Source organism: Macaca nemestrina, chromosome 18, assembly GCF_043159975.1.
Source record: "Macaca nemestrina isolate mMacNem1 chromosome 18, mMacNem.hap1, whole genome shotgun sequence".
In the NCBI taxonomy this organism is placed as follows: domain Eukaryota; kingdom Metazoa; phylum Chordata; class Mammalia; order Primates; family Cercopithecidae; genus Macaca; species Macaca nemestrina.
The window spans coordinates 71085582-71099638 of NC_092142.1; positions in this window are offsets into that span (position 1 = coordinate 71085582).

Here is a 14057-nt window from a genome sequence, read left to right on the forward strand (position 1 = left end):
GATGTGGTGGCGGGCGCCTGTAATCCCAGCTACTCGGGAGGCTGAGGCAGGAGAATTGCTTGAACCTGGGAGGCTGAGGTTGCAGTGAACCAAGATCTTGCTACTGCACTCCAGCCTGGGCAACAGAGTAAGATTCCGTCTCAAAAAAAAAAATACATTGAAATGCTGTGCTCCTGTGTTGCTCCAAAATTTTAATTCATCCAAAGAAACTCATAGAAATGCTGAAGGAGCAAAGATAATTGATAAAGAATTCTTTTATAAATAAAAATTAAATAAATTTATAAAGAATTTATTTATAAATAAAGAATTCCTTCTTTATAAAGAAAGAATTTAATGTCTACTTAAGTGAGTAACTATTTAGGTATCAGTAATTTCCCCAAATATGTGACGAAAACAGGACAAATAATCATCTTAAGTGAATCTTGGCTTATTGTAGGAATCTTTCTGATGAAAAGTCTCCAAATACCATTTCGATAACTGCCAGGTCAAACTTAATATTGTTTCGGATTTTTTTTGTTAGAATTATTGAAATTATGTAAAATTTAATTGTTTAGAAGCAGCATGAGCTCTTAAAAAGTGGATGGGTAAAATATGATTTTCCTTTTACAGAGAGCAGGATCTTATTTATAATCAAAGCCATTTCATATTCATCTCATCCATTCCTCATGACCACCTTGTGAGGGAGGTATCATTATCCCTGAATTATAAATGTGGAAACTGAGGCTCAGAGGGGACAAATCCTTACCCAAGACTATACCTTTAGTAATGTCAGAGTTACTAAACCCAAATTTTACAGACACCTAGTCTTGGAGTCTTTCCACTAAACAGAACTGTTTCTCATGTGTATGCCATGAAAGAGACTGTCTCAGAAGCCATGTGCCAGAGTCTGACATTGACTTTAACTGTTCATTTTGTGCTGAATTAGATAATGTAATGGAAAGGGCCTAGCATAGAATCTGGGACAGAGAGGCGCTTAGTAATGTTCAGCTCATTTGCTTTTACCCTATTTACAATGTCTTCATTCAACAGTTATTAAGCACCTAAGAGGTGCTGGGCACTGCCCAGCAGGTCAATCATCTTAGCTCTTTTTAAGCTCAGGTGTCCTAAGTGAGACCTGAGGCCCCATGAGAGAAGACCCCTGTGTCTGCCTGTTCACTGCAGTGTCCTCAACACCTAGCACATACTCAGTGAAGACTTTCTGAGTTACAGAGAAAACATTTCACCTCATCCCTCCAAAGTTCTCGTGAGCTCTGGCCAGGCTAAAGCCTCATGTGCTCTCTTCATACAGCATCAGATAAATGACCAGCAACTCCCTGCACCCACTAAATTCCTGGATGGGACCATTAGGAAGCTACTTGGCTTCCCTTGTCAAGGTTTTGGGTTTGTTTTGTTTTGTCTTGTTTTGTTTTGTTCTTTCTTTTCTTTCACCAAAGCATCCCTGGGGCCTGATAACAAGTTAAGGGCCATGCTCAAGCACTTGATGGCTTTGCTAATGTAGGGGACGGGTCTTCTGCTTCCCTTGTGCCTATTCTTGAACCTCTCCGCAGAAAATTCTGTAGAGGAGCAGTAAGAGCGCATGACTTTGTAGCTTTTGAACCATCTTTCCTGCAAATTTGGAAGGAGACTAGAGTAGGGAAGGCCCAGATGATGGAAAAGCTTGGAGCTTCCTTAGTGACTAGGCCAAATCTAAGGACAGGTCATGGGGCATGTAGCTCAGGTAGTGATGCACAACATAGAGATTCCCCATTGCCAGAGAAAAGACCTGCCCGTAACACAAAAACAAATGTGTGCATTCTGCCTGGGAATATTTTACACCACAGATATTTCCACCCACAATTGAATTAGTCTTGTTATTTTCAAAAAATACTTTTGTCATTTCCAAACCTCTTCTGCATCAAGCTTATTGCAGTTGGGTGAGTGCACCTGACGTCTTCAGTGAAGTGTCAGGTGTAATTTAGCACTGGGAGATGAATTATGGGATTGCCCTTTAGGAAAAGGCTAGGAGCTCAGCCCTGCCTGTCAAATAGGTCCCTGCCTTAAAGTGAACTCTGCAGGTGAATGAATCAGTATTTGGCATATCAGCATTTCATTGAGCCTCTATGCTAATGTCTTTTTGAAATGAAACCGAGAAAGCTGTTAACCTCAGTTAGCTGGGTGTCCCCTCTGTGACCGGGATAAATCATTAATGTAGAGGCTGAGAACTCTGTTCTTACTGCTTTGGGGAATGAGAGCCGGGGCTGTGGGGAAGCTGACGGAAGGAGACTCCAAATCTCAGAAAACTAAATCAGGATTTTTATCTTCCTTAAAAGGCGAAATAAATATTACTTCTCCTTGCCTCGTGATTTAGCAGATCTAAAAGGATTTTGGAGAATTTTATTCCATTAGATAGCATATCCTTATTTATCCTTTTTTCCAAGCCCTTTGATCATATATATATATGCATATGTGTGTATATGTTCATATACATAAATTCCTGGGATGTCTCACAACTGAAAACCTGGTCTTAACTGCCTGAGTAGTTATGGTCAGCCAACTAGAAATTCTCCACCATTTGTTTTTTGTTTTGTTTTGTTTTGTTGAGACGGAGTCTCTCTCTGTCACACAGCCTGGAGTGCAGTGATGCAATCTCAGCTCACTGCAACCTCTACCCCCTAGGTTCAAGAGATTCTTCTGCCTCAGCCTCCCCGGTAACTGAGATTACAGGCATGTCCCACCATGCCTGGCTAATTTTTGTATTTTTAGTAAAGATGGGGTTTCACCATGTTAGCCAGGCTGGTCTTGAACTCCTGACCTCAAGTGATCTGCCCACCTCGGCCTCCCAAAGTGCTGGGATTACAGGTGTGAGCCACTGTGCCCGGCCTCCACCACTTCTTGAATATTTTTCCAAAACTCGGTTTCAAACAACATCTACATGAAATCTTCACGTCAACCTTGTGAAGCAGGAGTCATTATTTCTGATCTTCCATCTGAAAACACTGGGGTGCAGAGAAGTTTCGGGAGTGGCCAAGCTCAAGGTCAAACCCAGAGCTTCTGCTTCAGTTGTCTGTTCCTCAGTCGGTAGCTGCTGTGCAACCATTGTGGCCAGATGCAATGCCAGGCACCAGAAATCTTTCCCCTAACAATCCAGTGCAAACAGAAGGTTTATGACCTGGGCTTGCAGGCTGTTTTTTGCCTTGAAGACTGTGGACTACTTCTTCCTGCAGCTGTCCCAAAGGGAAGGCTATTTGATTACTACTTACGTCTTTAGCCTTTGGTATTTACAATCAGTTGTACAATTGCTATTTATAGCTCCAATGTGCATGTTATTCCCTTTTTTACTTTGCCTGCCTGAGCTTTCTGAACTGGAAAAGGAGTAGATGAATGAAGTTAGGGCCCATGATTTTGAGTGTTCAAGAGGAACACAGGGCAAGATGCTAGAAGGATTCTCAATTAGCAGGAAAACAAACTAGGTTAAGTAAGCTGCAAGGTTTTTAGAACAATTGAAGATTCATGATAAAATTTATTCTCTAAAACTTAAATCCCAGAAAAAAAATTGAAAAGCACAAATTATGAAAAGGGCCACAGATGGCCTGTAAGCATGTAAGTGTCATGCTTGGAAGAGGAGCTTTCTTGCTTGCTCCTTTTATTCTTTGGTTGGAGGGAGGAGCGATCAGAGTGGGGATGAAACTGGCTTGTAAGGACAGAGTTCAAACATTGATAGAATGCAAGACACAAAGGTTTGAGGACCAGTAGGAGGGTCCAACTGCATGATTTTACAGAGGTGAAAACTGAAGCTCAAAAATGTCGGCCAATTTGTCCAAGGCCACAAAGCTTGTTAAACTGAAGAATTAGGACATAAGTACAGATCTTCCGGTGCCAAGTCAGTGTTCTGTATGACATCTGAGGTGGTCTAATTGAGTTTCCTTCCTTTGTTGAAAGTCCCAAGTGGCAATTCCAAAGGAAAGAACATAAAATGACCATCCAGTGCTACTCAGTTTTGAAAGAATGCAACCTTTATTTCCAGGCCTGTTTTTCACTTTTGTTTACCCACACCCAGGTCCCACCCACCTACTCCCACAAAATCACATCCTCCACTAGCCTTCTGTTACCTCCCCGGAAAAATTTAACCATGTCTTCATTCACACTACATCTATAACTTTGAACATACCTCTATACTTCATTTATCCCTCATGTTGTAATTTATTTGTTCACAGGTCTCTTAAGATTCTATATATTGTGTTCCTATAGATTGTGAATTTCATGAGAACCCATTCACCTTAGCGCTTCCCCATATCTAGGACTGTAATTGGAAAATGACAGGAACCCCATAAAAGTTAGTTGAATTGAATACCATCTGCTCTCCAGCAAACTGAAGTGGTCAGGCAATTCCATCTGAGTTTCATATAATCTGGCAATGACAAAGATCTATTGTCTTGGGCTTCATGTTGAAGTTTGAAGGTTCATTATAGCTTCTTCTCATCCCCTTAGCCTGTTTAAGGGCTGATCAGGGCCAGGCACAGTGGCTCACACCTGTAATTCCAGCACTTTGGGGAAGTGAAGTGGGAAGATAATTCGAGCCCAGGAGTTTGAGTCTGCAGTGAGCTATGATTGCACCATGCATGTCAGCCTGGGGGACAAAACAAGACCTTGTCTGAAAAAAAAAAAAAAAAAAAAAAACACTGATCAGAATAGAAAGAAATTTATAAGTGTTTTCTTGTGCTTGTGACTAACTGTACTTGTGCGAATAAAATTTGCAGTGATCTGGAGACCCTCGAAATGTACTTTCTCCTTGTGAATCCACTGAAATGGCATTACATTAGTTTTACTTCTTATTCTTTAATGGCAGTGAATCAAAACTTCGTGGCAACTTTGCACTCTTTTTATATTTCCAGAAGCAGATATGTAGACAGAGCCAGAAATCACTCCTCAAACAGCAGAGAGATATAAGGAAGTACAGCTATATGACTTCACCTTTAAAGGAGTTACACTGATTGTGGAAGATGGTTTTCTTGTGAACCCCCCAAAGGAAAATTCTGAATCCACCTAAAGGAAATTTCTGGGTTTTCCAACTTGAACATCAAAATTAAATGCAGGGGAATTTAATGTTTTGCATGCCCAAATATTCATTGGTTCCTCAGCATGTCAGTGGAATCAAATCAGAAGAGGTTCCCAATTAAACATTTTAAAAATGCATTCACACAAATCAAAACTACAATGAGATATCATCTCACCCCAGTTAAAATGGCTTATATCCAAAAGACAGGCAATAACACATGCTGGCAAGAATATGGAGGAAAGAGAACCCTCATACACTGTTAATGGGAATGTAAATTAGTACAACCACTATGGAAAACAGTTTGAAGTTTCCTCAAAAAGCTAAAAACAGAACTACCATACAACCCAGCAATCCCACTCCTAGGTATATATTCAAAAGAAAGGAAATCGGTGTATCAAAGATATCTGTACACCCATGTTTATGGCAGTACTATTCACAATAGCCAGATTTGGAAGCAACCTGAGTGTCCATCAACAGACAAATGGAAAGAAAATGTGATACATATACACAATGGAGTACTAATCAGCCATAAAAAAGAACGAGATCCAGTCATTTGAAACATGGATGGAACTGAAGGTCATTACATTAAGTAAAATAAACCACACACAAAAAGACAAACTTTGCATGTTCTCACTTGTTTGTGAGAGCTAAAAATTGAACAACTGAATTCATGGAGATAGAGACTAAAAGGATGATTACCAGAGGCTATGAAGGGTAGTGGGGAGGGTGGGAGAGAAGTGGGGATAGCTAATGGGTACGAACAAAATAGTTAGAAAGAATGAATAAGACCTAGTATTTGCTAGCACAACAGGGTGACTATAGTAAAAAATAATTGCACATTTAAAAATACCTTAAAGAATATAATTGGGTTGTTTGCAACACAAATGATGAATGCTTGAGGTGACAGATACCCCATTTACCCTGATGTGATTATTACACATTGCATGTCTGTATCAAAATATCTCATGTACTCCATGAGTATATACGCATACTATGTACCCACAACTTAAAAAAAATGTTTTTAATGCATTCACAATACATTAAGATTTTGGAAACTGGCTTGGTCTTTCTCTGTTCCATAACAGAAAAAGAAACTGCAATTCATTCACATTTCCACCACTGACAGGGAACTTACTTACAAAGTATTCCATGGAAATAGGAAATAGGGATAACATAATAACTTCAATCCACAAATAACTCCCAATCCAATGTTAGCTAATAATTCCAACGCCTACTCACCCTTCCATGTATCAGAGCTGCCTTAACGAAGAGAGAAGAGGTGACAGATTGAGCCGCATCTCCTCGGATTTCCTTGGCATCACTTGAACATGCAAGGGCCGAAAGAAAGGAAGGAAAGGTAGGAAGGAAAATAAGAGAAAATCCACAATTCATATAGAACCAGAATCACTGAGATTTGATTATATTCACAAGACTAATAACCATCACAGGTCTCTCACATTCACTAATGGGAGAGGAAAGTGAAAGTTCTCCTTCACTGACTCCTTTATAAGAAGATCTATGTTGAGAGGGAAATCTCATACTATTCTCTGCACTCTCCAAACAGTATATGCTGGGGAAATACTTCTCCCAGGGGAACTCTAAATTCCTTCTGATTTGGTTTTAGCTGAGGGGTTGCAATCAGTCTTCCCTAAGGATCCCTCAGGTGAAGGGGGCAAGAAGGAAAAGAAAATGGACTGACACTGTCAGATCTAGGTAGAAACCCAGGACCTGTAGAAATTTGGAGCTATTTTCACTTTCTCAGGTGGGCTTGACTAAGATCAGGCGTTGACGAACTACGGCACATAGACCAGCTGCCTTTCTTTGTACATAAAGTTTTCCTGGAACCCATCCACACTCACCATTTACATATTATCTATGGCTGCTTCCACACTACAATAGCAGAGCTGAGTAATTGTGACAGAGATTTGGCTCATGAAATCTAAAGTATTTACTATCTGACCCTTTATAGAAAAAGTCTGCTCACCTCTATTAAGATTATCAACTGGCCGAGTGAGGTGGCTCATGCCTGTAATCCCAGCACTTTTCGAGGCCGAGGTGGGCGGATCACGAGGTCAGGAGATTGAGACCATCCTGGCTAACATGGTGAAGCCCTGTCTCTACTAAAAATACAAAAAATTATCCGGGTGTGGTGACACATGCCTGTAGTCCCAGCTACTTGGGAGGCTGAGGTGGGAGAACTGCTTGAACCCAGGAGGTGGAGGTTGCAGTGAGCCAAGACTATGCCGCTGCACTCCAGCCTCGGTGACAGAGCAAGACTCTGTCTCAAAAAAAAAAAAATCATCAACCCTGAGCAAAGATAAGAAATGAGAAATCGGTATAAAAGCATAGACCACAATCAAGAGTTTGTTATAAACTATGTCTAGAGCCAACAATTACAATAGAATGTGACACATTTGTAATAAGTATAAATTTGTCTTTTCAACCAGGTGGGACTCCATTCGGCTGCAAGGAATAGAAACAACAATAGCAGGCTATAGCTGGGGGGTGGTGGTGTGTACCTGTAGTCCTATCTACACGGGAGGCTGAGGTGGGAGGATCACCAGAAGATCAAGTGCTAATGAGCTGAATCAATGATATACTGTCTATATCTTTCTACCTAGAAATGAGCACTTGATCTCCTAGTGATCCTCCCTCCTCAGCCTCCTGAGTAGCTAGGACTCCAGGTACACACCACTACACCCAGCTATAGCCTAGTGAGGTGGGAGGATCACTAGGAGGTCAAGGTTACAATGAGCTATGATTGTGCCACCGCACTCCAGCCTGGGTGACAGAGTGAGACCCAGTCTCTCAAAAAAAAAAAAAAAAGTGAGCTAAACAAATAGGCTTTATTTCCCTCAAATAAGTCTAGGTGGCATTGATTCAATACTCAAAAATGTCATCAAAGAACCAAGCCTTTTCTATCTATGATGTCAGAGCCAAAGATGCTGAGATTCTTGACTTTTCCTTCATATTGGTTACACAATGAGTGCTATGGCATCAACCATGATGTGTGTGCCCAAAGAAGGAAAAAAGGTGAAGAAGGGAGAAAAATCATGCCCTCTGTGCCTATATCTTTCTACCTAGAAATGAGCAGCTTCCCCAGAAGTCCCATCCCACTGGTCTCGCAGACATCTGCTTATACCTCACAGCCAGATGGGTCCCAAAGCCACCCTCACTGCCCATGTTGCTGGGAAAGCAAGAATTTACCACCCCAGTCTCTATGTGGGAAGGCTGCAAAAGACAAGGGGTTAGGAATGGCTTTGGGCTAGCCAATCAGTAGTGTCTTCCATAGATAGTTTTTCTCATTTTAGGTATGTAGGCACAGAGGGTAGTATCTATGAATATTTATTAGGTGGCCAAATGTACAGGTGGTTCAGTTGATTATTTATTTTATTCCATATCAAAGCAGTTATGTCCGGACAGGAACTGCAAAACCTTTTCTACAAATACTTCCAAAGATCTCTCAAGAGAACGTCGTTGAAACAGGGCAATCAGGTGGGAGAAAGAAATAAAGGTATTCAGTTAGGAAAAGAGGAAGTCAAATTGTCCCTGTTTGCAGATGACGTGACTGTATATTTAGAAAACCCCATCGTCTCAGCCCAAAATCTCCTTAAGCTGATAAGCAACTTCAGCAAAGTCTCAGGATACAAAATCAATGTGCAAAAATCACAAGCATTCTTATACACCAATAACAGACAAACAGAGAGCCAAATCATGAGTGAACTCCCATTCACAATTGCTTCAAATAGAATAAATACTAGGAATCCAATTACGAGGGATGTGAAGGACCTCTTCAAGAAGAACTACAAACTACTGCTCAACAAAATAGAAGAGGACAGAAACAAATGGAAGAACATTCCATGCTCATGGATAGGAAGAAGCAATATCGTGAAAATGGCCATACTGCCCAAGGTAATTTATAGATTCAATGCCATCCCTATTAAGCCACCAATGACTTTCTTCACAGAATTGGAAAAAACTACTTTAAAGTTCACATGGAACCAAAAAAGAGCCCGCATTGCCAAGACAATCCTGAGCCAAAAGAACAAAGCTGGAGGCATTACGCTACCTGACTTCAAACTATACTTACTACAAGGCTACAGTAACCAAAACAGCATGGTACTGGTACCAAAACAGAGATATAGACCAATGGAACAGAACAGAGCCCTCAGAAATAATACCACACATCTACAACCATCTGATCTTTGACAAACCTGACAAAAACAAGAAATGGGAAAAGGATTCCCTATTTAATAAATGGTACTGGGAAAACTGGCTAGCCATATGTAGAAAGCTGAAACTGGATCCCTTCCTTACACCTTATACGAAAATTAATTCAAGATGGATTAGAGACTTAAATGTTAGACCTAAAACCATGAAAACCCTAGAAGAAAACCTAGGCAGTACCATTCAGGACATAGGCATGGGCAAGGACTTCATGTCTAAAACACCAAAAGCAATGGCAACAAAAGCCAAAATTGACAAATGGGATCTAATTAAACTAAAGAGCTTCTGCACAGCAAAAGAAACTACCATCAGAGTGAACAGGCAACCTACAGAATGGGAGAAAATTTTTTGCAATCTACTCATCTGACAAAGGGCTAATATCCAGAACTTACAAAGAACTCAAACAAATTTACAAGAAAAAAACAACCCAATCAAAAAGTGGGCAAAGGATATGAACAGGCACTTCTCAAAAGAAGACATTTATGCAGCCAACAGACACATGAAAAAACGCTCATCATGACTCGCCATCAGAGAAATGCAAATCAAAACCACAATGAGATACCATCTCACACCAGTTAGAATGGTGATCACTAAAAAGTCAGGAAACAGCAGGTGCTGGAAAGGATGTGGAGAAATAGGAACACTTTTACACTGTTGGTGGGACTGTAAACTAGTTCAACCATCGTGGAAGACAGTGTGGCGATTCCTCAAGGATCTAGAACTAGAAATACCATTTGACCCAGTCATCCCATTACTGGGGATATACCCAAGGGATTATAAATCATGCTGCTATAAAGACATGCACATGTATGTTTATTGTGGCACTATTCACAATAGCAAAGACTTGGAACCCACCCAAATGTCCATCAGTGACAGACTGGATTAAGAAAATGTGGCACATATACACCATGGAATACTATGCAGCCATAAAAAAGGATGAGTTCATGACCTTTGTAGGGACATGGATGAAGCTGGAAACCATCATTCTCAGCAAACTATCGCGAGAACAGAAAACCAAACACTGCATGTTCTCACTCATAGGTGGGAATTGAACAGTGAGAACACTTGGACACAGGGTGGGGAACATCACACACTGGGGCCTGTCGTCGAGTGTGGGGATGGGAGAGGGATAGCATTAGGAGATATACCTAACGTAAATGATGAGTTAATGGGTGCAGCACACCAACATGGCACATGTATACATATGTAACAAACCTGCACATTGTGCACATGTACCCTAGAACTTAAAGATAATTTTAAAAATGTAAAAAAAAAAAAAAAAAAAAAAAAAGCCTCAGAATGAAATCTACCTTGCTGGCACCTTGATCTTGGATTTCCCAGCCTCCAGACTGTAAGAAATAAATCTCTCTTGTTGAAGCCAAAAAAAAAAAAGAGTTGGGGACCAGGCAGGTGGATGCTTTGGGTGAATGGCAGAGCTAAGATGCTCTCAAACACAGATGGTGCCTATCTGTTTGCTCACCAGATGGTTCTAATTGGATTGGCACAGGGTGGATTTATGGCTCATTTTAGGGACGGATTTTATCTTGGAATTTATGTTGAAGCTAAAAGTGTCCACACCATTTCCTTTAGTAATGTGAACCTACTCACTTGACGTTAAATATTAAACTAGTCTCCTTAAATAAACCAATAAAATAGTAAGATAAGGTCAGAATCTGTAGGTTGACTTAGTCTCATCTACCTATGAAATTACAAAATAATTTCTCCTTTTTATTTTTCTTAGTCTTACTACTCACAAGGCTATTGTATTTATGTTATTATTCAATTCGTCTTTATAATGGAGAACCTCAAGAGTTGAAGATTTGTAAGTTTGAAACATGTTATGTCAGTCCTCTTAGAGGGTTAATGCCATTGTTATAGCCATGTCAACTTCGTCTCTTTGTCTGTGAACTTTCTACTTGTGGCTGGATCTCACCTCCTAGTCAGACAGGTGGAGGACAGAAAGTAATCATAGCTTGACAGGGATTTTGTTTTAGCGGAAGTTTGTCTATGATTTTATTGGGATAATAATAAAATAGTAATAATAATAGTAAAAGGTTGCTTGTTCTTTCAGGGTTTCACAGGAAAACAGAGCAATTCACAAATTTACAACTGAGGGAATTTAATGCAGGGAATTACAGGGAGACACTGAGAAGCCAATGGGAATGGTGAGGTTAACAACAGCAGGAAGCCACTACCCTCACTAGGCTGAAGAGACAAAGCGAGGAAGTGGCGTTACCAGAGCCCAGAGGCCAGGGTCATCTCATAGAAACTGGAATCATGGAAGAAGGCCTGTGTGGGAGAGCTAGAGCTACAGAGGAGACACAGCTGGGGCTGGAGCCCTATCCCAAAACAGAGTGGGAGGCAGAGATGTGCCTAATTTCTCCCTCCCAAACTCCATTCTCCCTTCAGCTCCTTCCACTGCCTGAACCTATCTGGAAGCTAACTGACTGGTGAGCCTAGAAATACAGGCTTTGGGGGATCAGATCCCAGCCACACAGAGCATAACAGGGGAAAGTGGGGAATGGAGTTGAAAGCAAACAGGCTTAGAAACAATACAGAAGCTCTATTCCTCCTCTTACCCCACTGTAGGTGAAAACATACACTTTGGCCTCTAGTAATTATTAAGTTGTGCCTCTCAGCCATGTGTGGGTTTCTTTCTAGTTTTGGTTACGATGGTTATGTCAGCACATTAACAATCCTTATTGCATATCCAATGGATGATAAATATTACTAGACTCTGTAGGAAATAGAAAGAAATCAGAGACAACATCACTGACTATATGTCATTTACCCTTACACTTATAGTTACTTGGAGGTTTTCTAAAACAGGTAAATCCTAAAACAAGAGGTAAAAGGTTTCCTATAGAGTAGATAAGAAGAGTGTTTTAGGTAGAGGAAGTACCCTAAGGAAGTGTGAAACACATTTTGCTTGGCACACAAATATCCTTAACAGGAATACACAGTCTAGATGGGCTTGGGTGACAGAGAAGTCAGTGGAAAACTTTGGAGGTCCAACAGAGTACTTTAAATGTGATCACTAGGAAACACGGTAAACCTTCCATGTGAAAAATGATATTGAGCTCTGCTTGGTGCCAGATAGAGCACTAAGGAGCTATTGGGATAGACTAGTCAGGAGGTAGAGAGCAAGTGTCTGAATGTAAGGAGGGATCATAATGTGGTGGTTAAGAACACAGATTCTGAAGCAAATCTGTCTGGGGTCAAATCTCAGTTCTACCACTTACTAGATCCTTCTCTGGAGGACAAAGATGATAATAGTAAGCTCCCCTGCTTGTAGGGTTCCAAGCATTAACTCCATGCCTGAGACATGATAAATGTTAGCCATTATTGAAATCATATTAGAGGACGAGCTTACCAAGGAAGGAAAAGAGAAAGAGTAAAATGCCCTTCAGGCAGCTCAGATGTATATTTGGAACTGTTTGTAATATAAATTGTAGTTGAAATCACTATGAATGCATAAACCACTGCAAGACTGAATTCAGAGAAAGGAAAAACAGAGGATCCAGGACAGACAGGAGACAATAGAAAAGCAGTCAAGGAAATAATAAGGGAATTCTGTGGAACAGCATATTAAAACCTCAGAGAATAATAAAGTCATACAAAACAGTGGTCACTTGACAGGATATTGAAGCCCTGGATGAATGTCTTCTGTTCAGTTTGCTGAGTTGGTTTTCTGCTTACCATCATTTTTGCACGTTGCAGCATTTAAAATATCCCAATGTTGTATAATACAAATCCCAATGTTGTGTAAGTGCCTGTCATCAGTGACCATAAGTGATACATTTTTTAAATCATCCATAGGGAGTTGAGTGTACATCTTTAAATCTTCCAAGGAAGCTAATTTGGCAACAACAAGACCACAAGACTTTCTTGTAGGGTGCCAGAGCCACGTCGCTAGTACCAGTTTCCCTGCTTCTCACTGGAGCCTAAAAACAATAAGGAGAAGGAGTTCAGGAAATGAAGACATTACCAACAGCCACAAAGCACCCAGAATTGCTGCAAACGGTCTGGCGTTAGCCCAATACCAATTTTGGCTGAGGCTGTACATCTATATGACATGTCGTTATTGAGCCTGACGTTTGGCATGAACAGTGAAGTGCTGGCCTGAGAGTAGAGATAAGGAAAGGAGATGAGGAAGAGAGAGATGGGTGGACAGATTTGCTGTAGGGTTTTGTATGTTCAATTTCCACCACTGCTTAAAGAATAGGTGTGCAGAACTTCATTTGGTGGCAACTTAGAGAATGTGCCTTTCTGTGTTTCTCCTTTAATTAAAACCAGTAGGGTTGAAGTGCTTAGTAGTATGGAGGCCACTAGGGTTGTGGAAGGGGCTGTGATCTTACCAAGGGAATCAAAGAAGCTGGCTCTTGTGGGTCTTGTAGTGTGTCCTAGAAAGGCAGAGCCATTTCATCTATTTTTCTTAAGTGCCTTACAGTTCTTAGTCTCTATACATCACATGAGCCAACATTGAAGAGTTTGAAGAAAAGCCCCGTGGTTGATCAGTTTCTCTTATAACTAAAGTAACCATGTAATTTGTCCTCCAGGATTTTTATTGAAAGAGCATACAATGAATAGTTTTGCTGGGACAACAAGTATAAACTGGACCATCCCAGAATGATTAGAATATGTAATCATTGGCTGGGCGTGGTGGTTCATGCCTGTAACCCCAGCACTTTGGGAGGCCAAGGTGGGTGGATCACCTGAGGTCAGGGTTCGAGACCAGCCTGGCCAACATTGCAAAATCACGTCTCTACTAAAAATACAAAAAATTAGCCAGGTA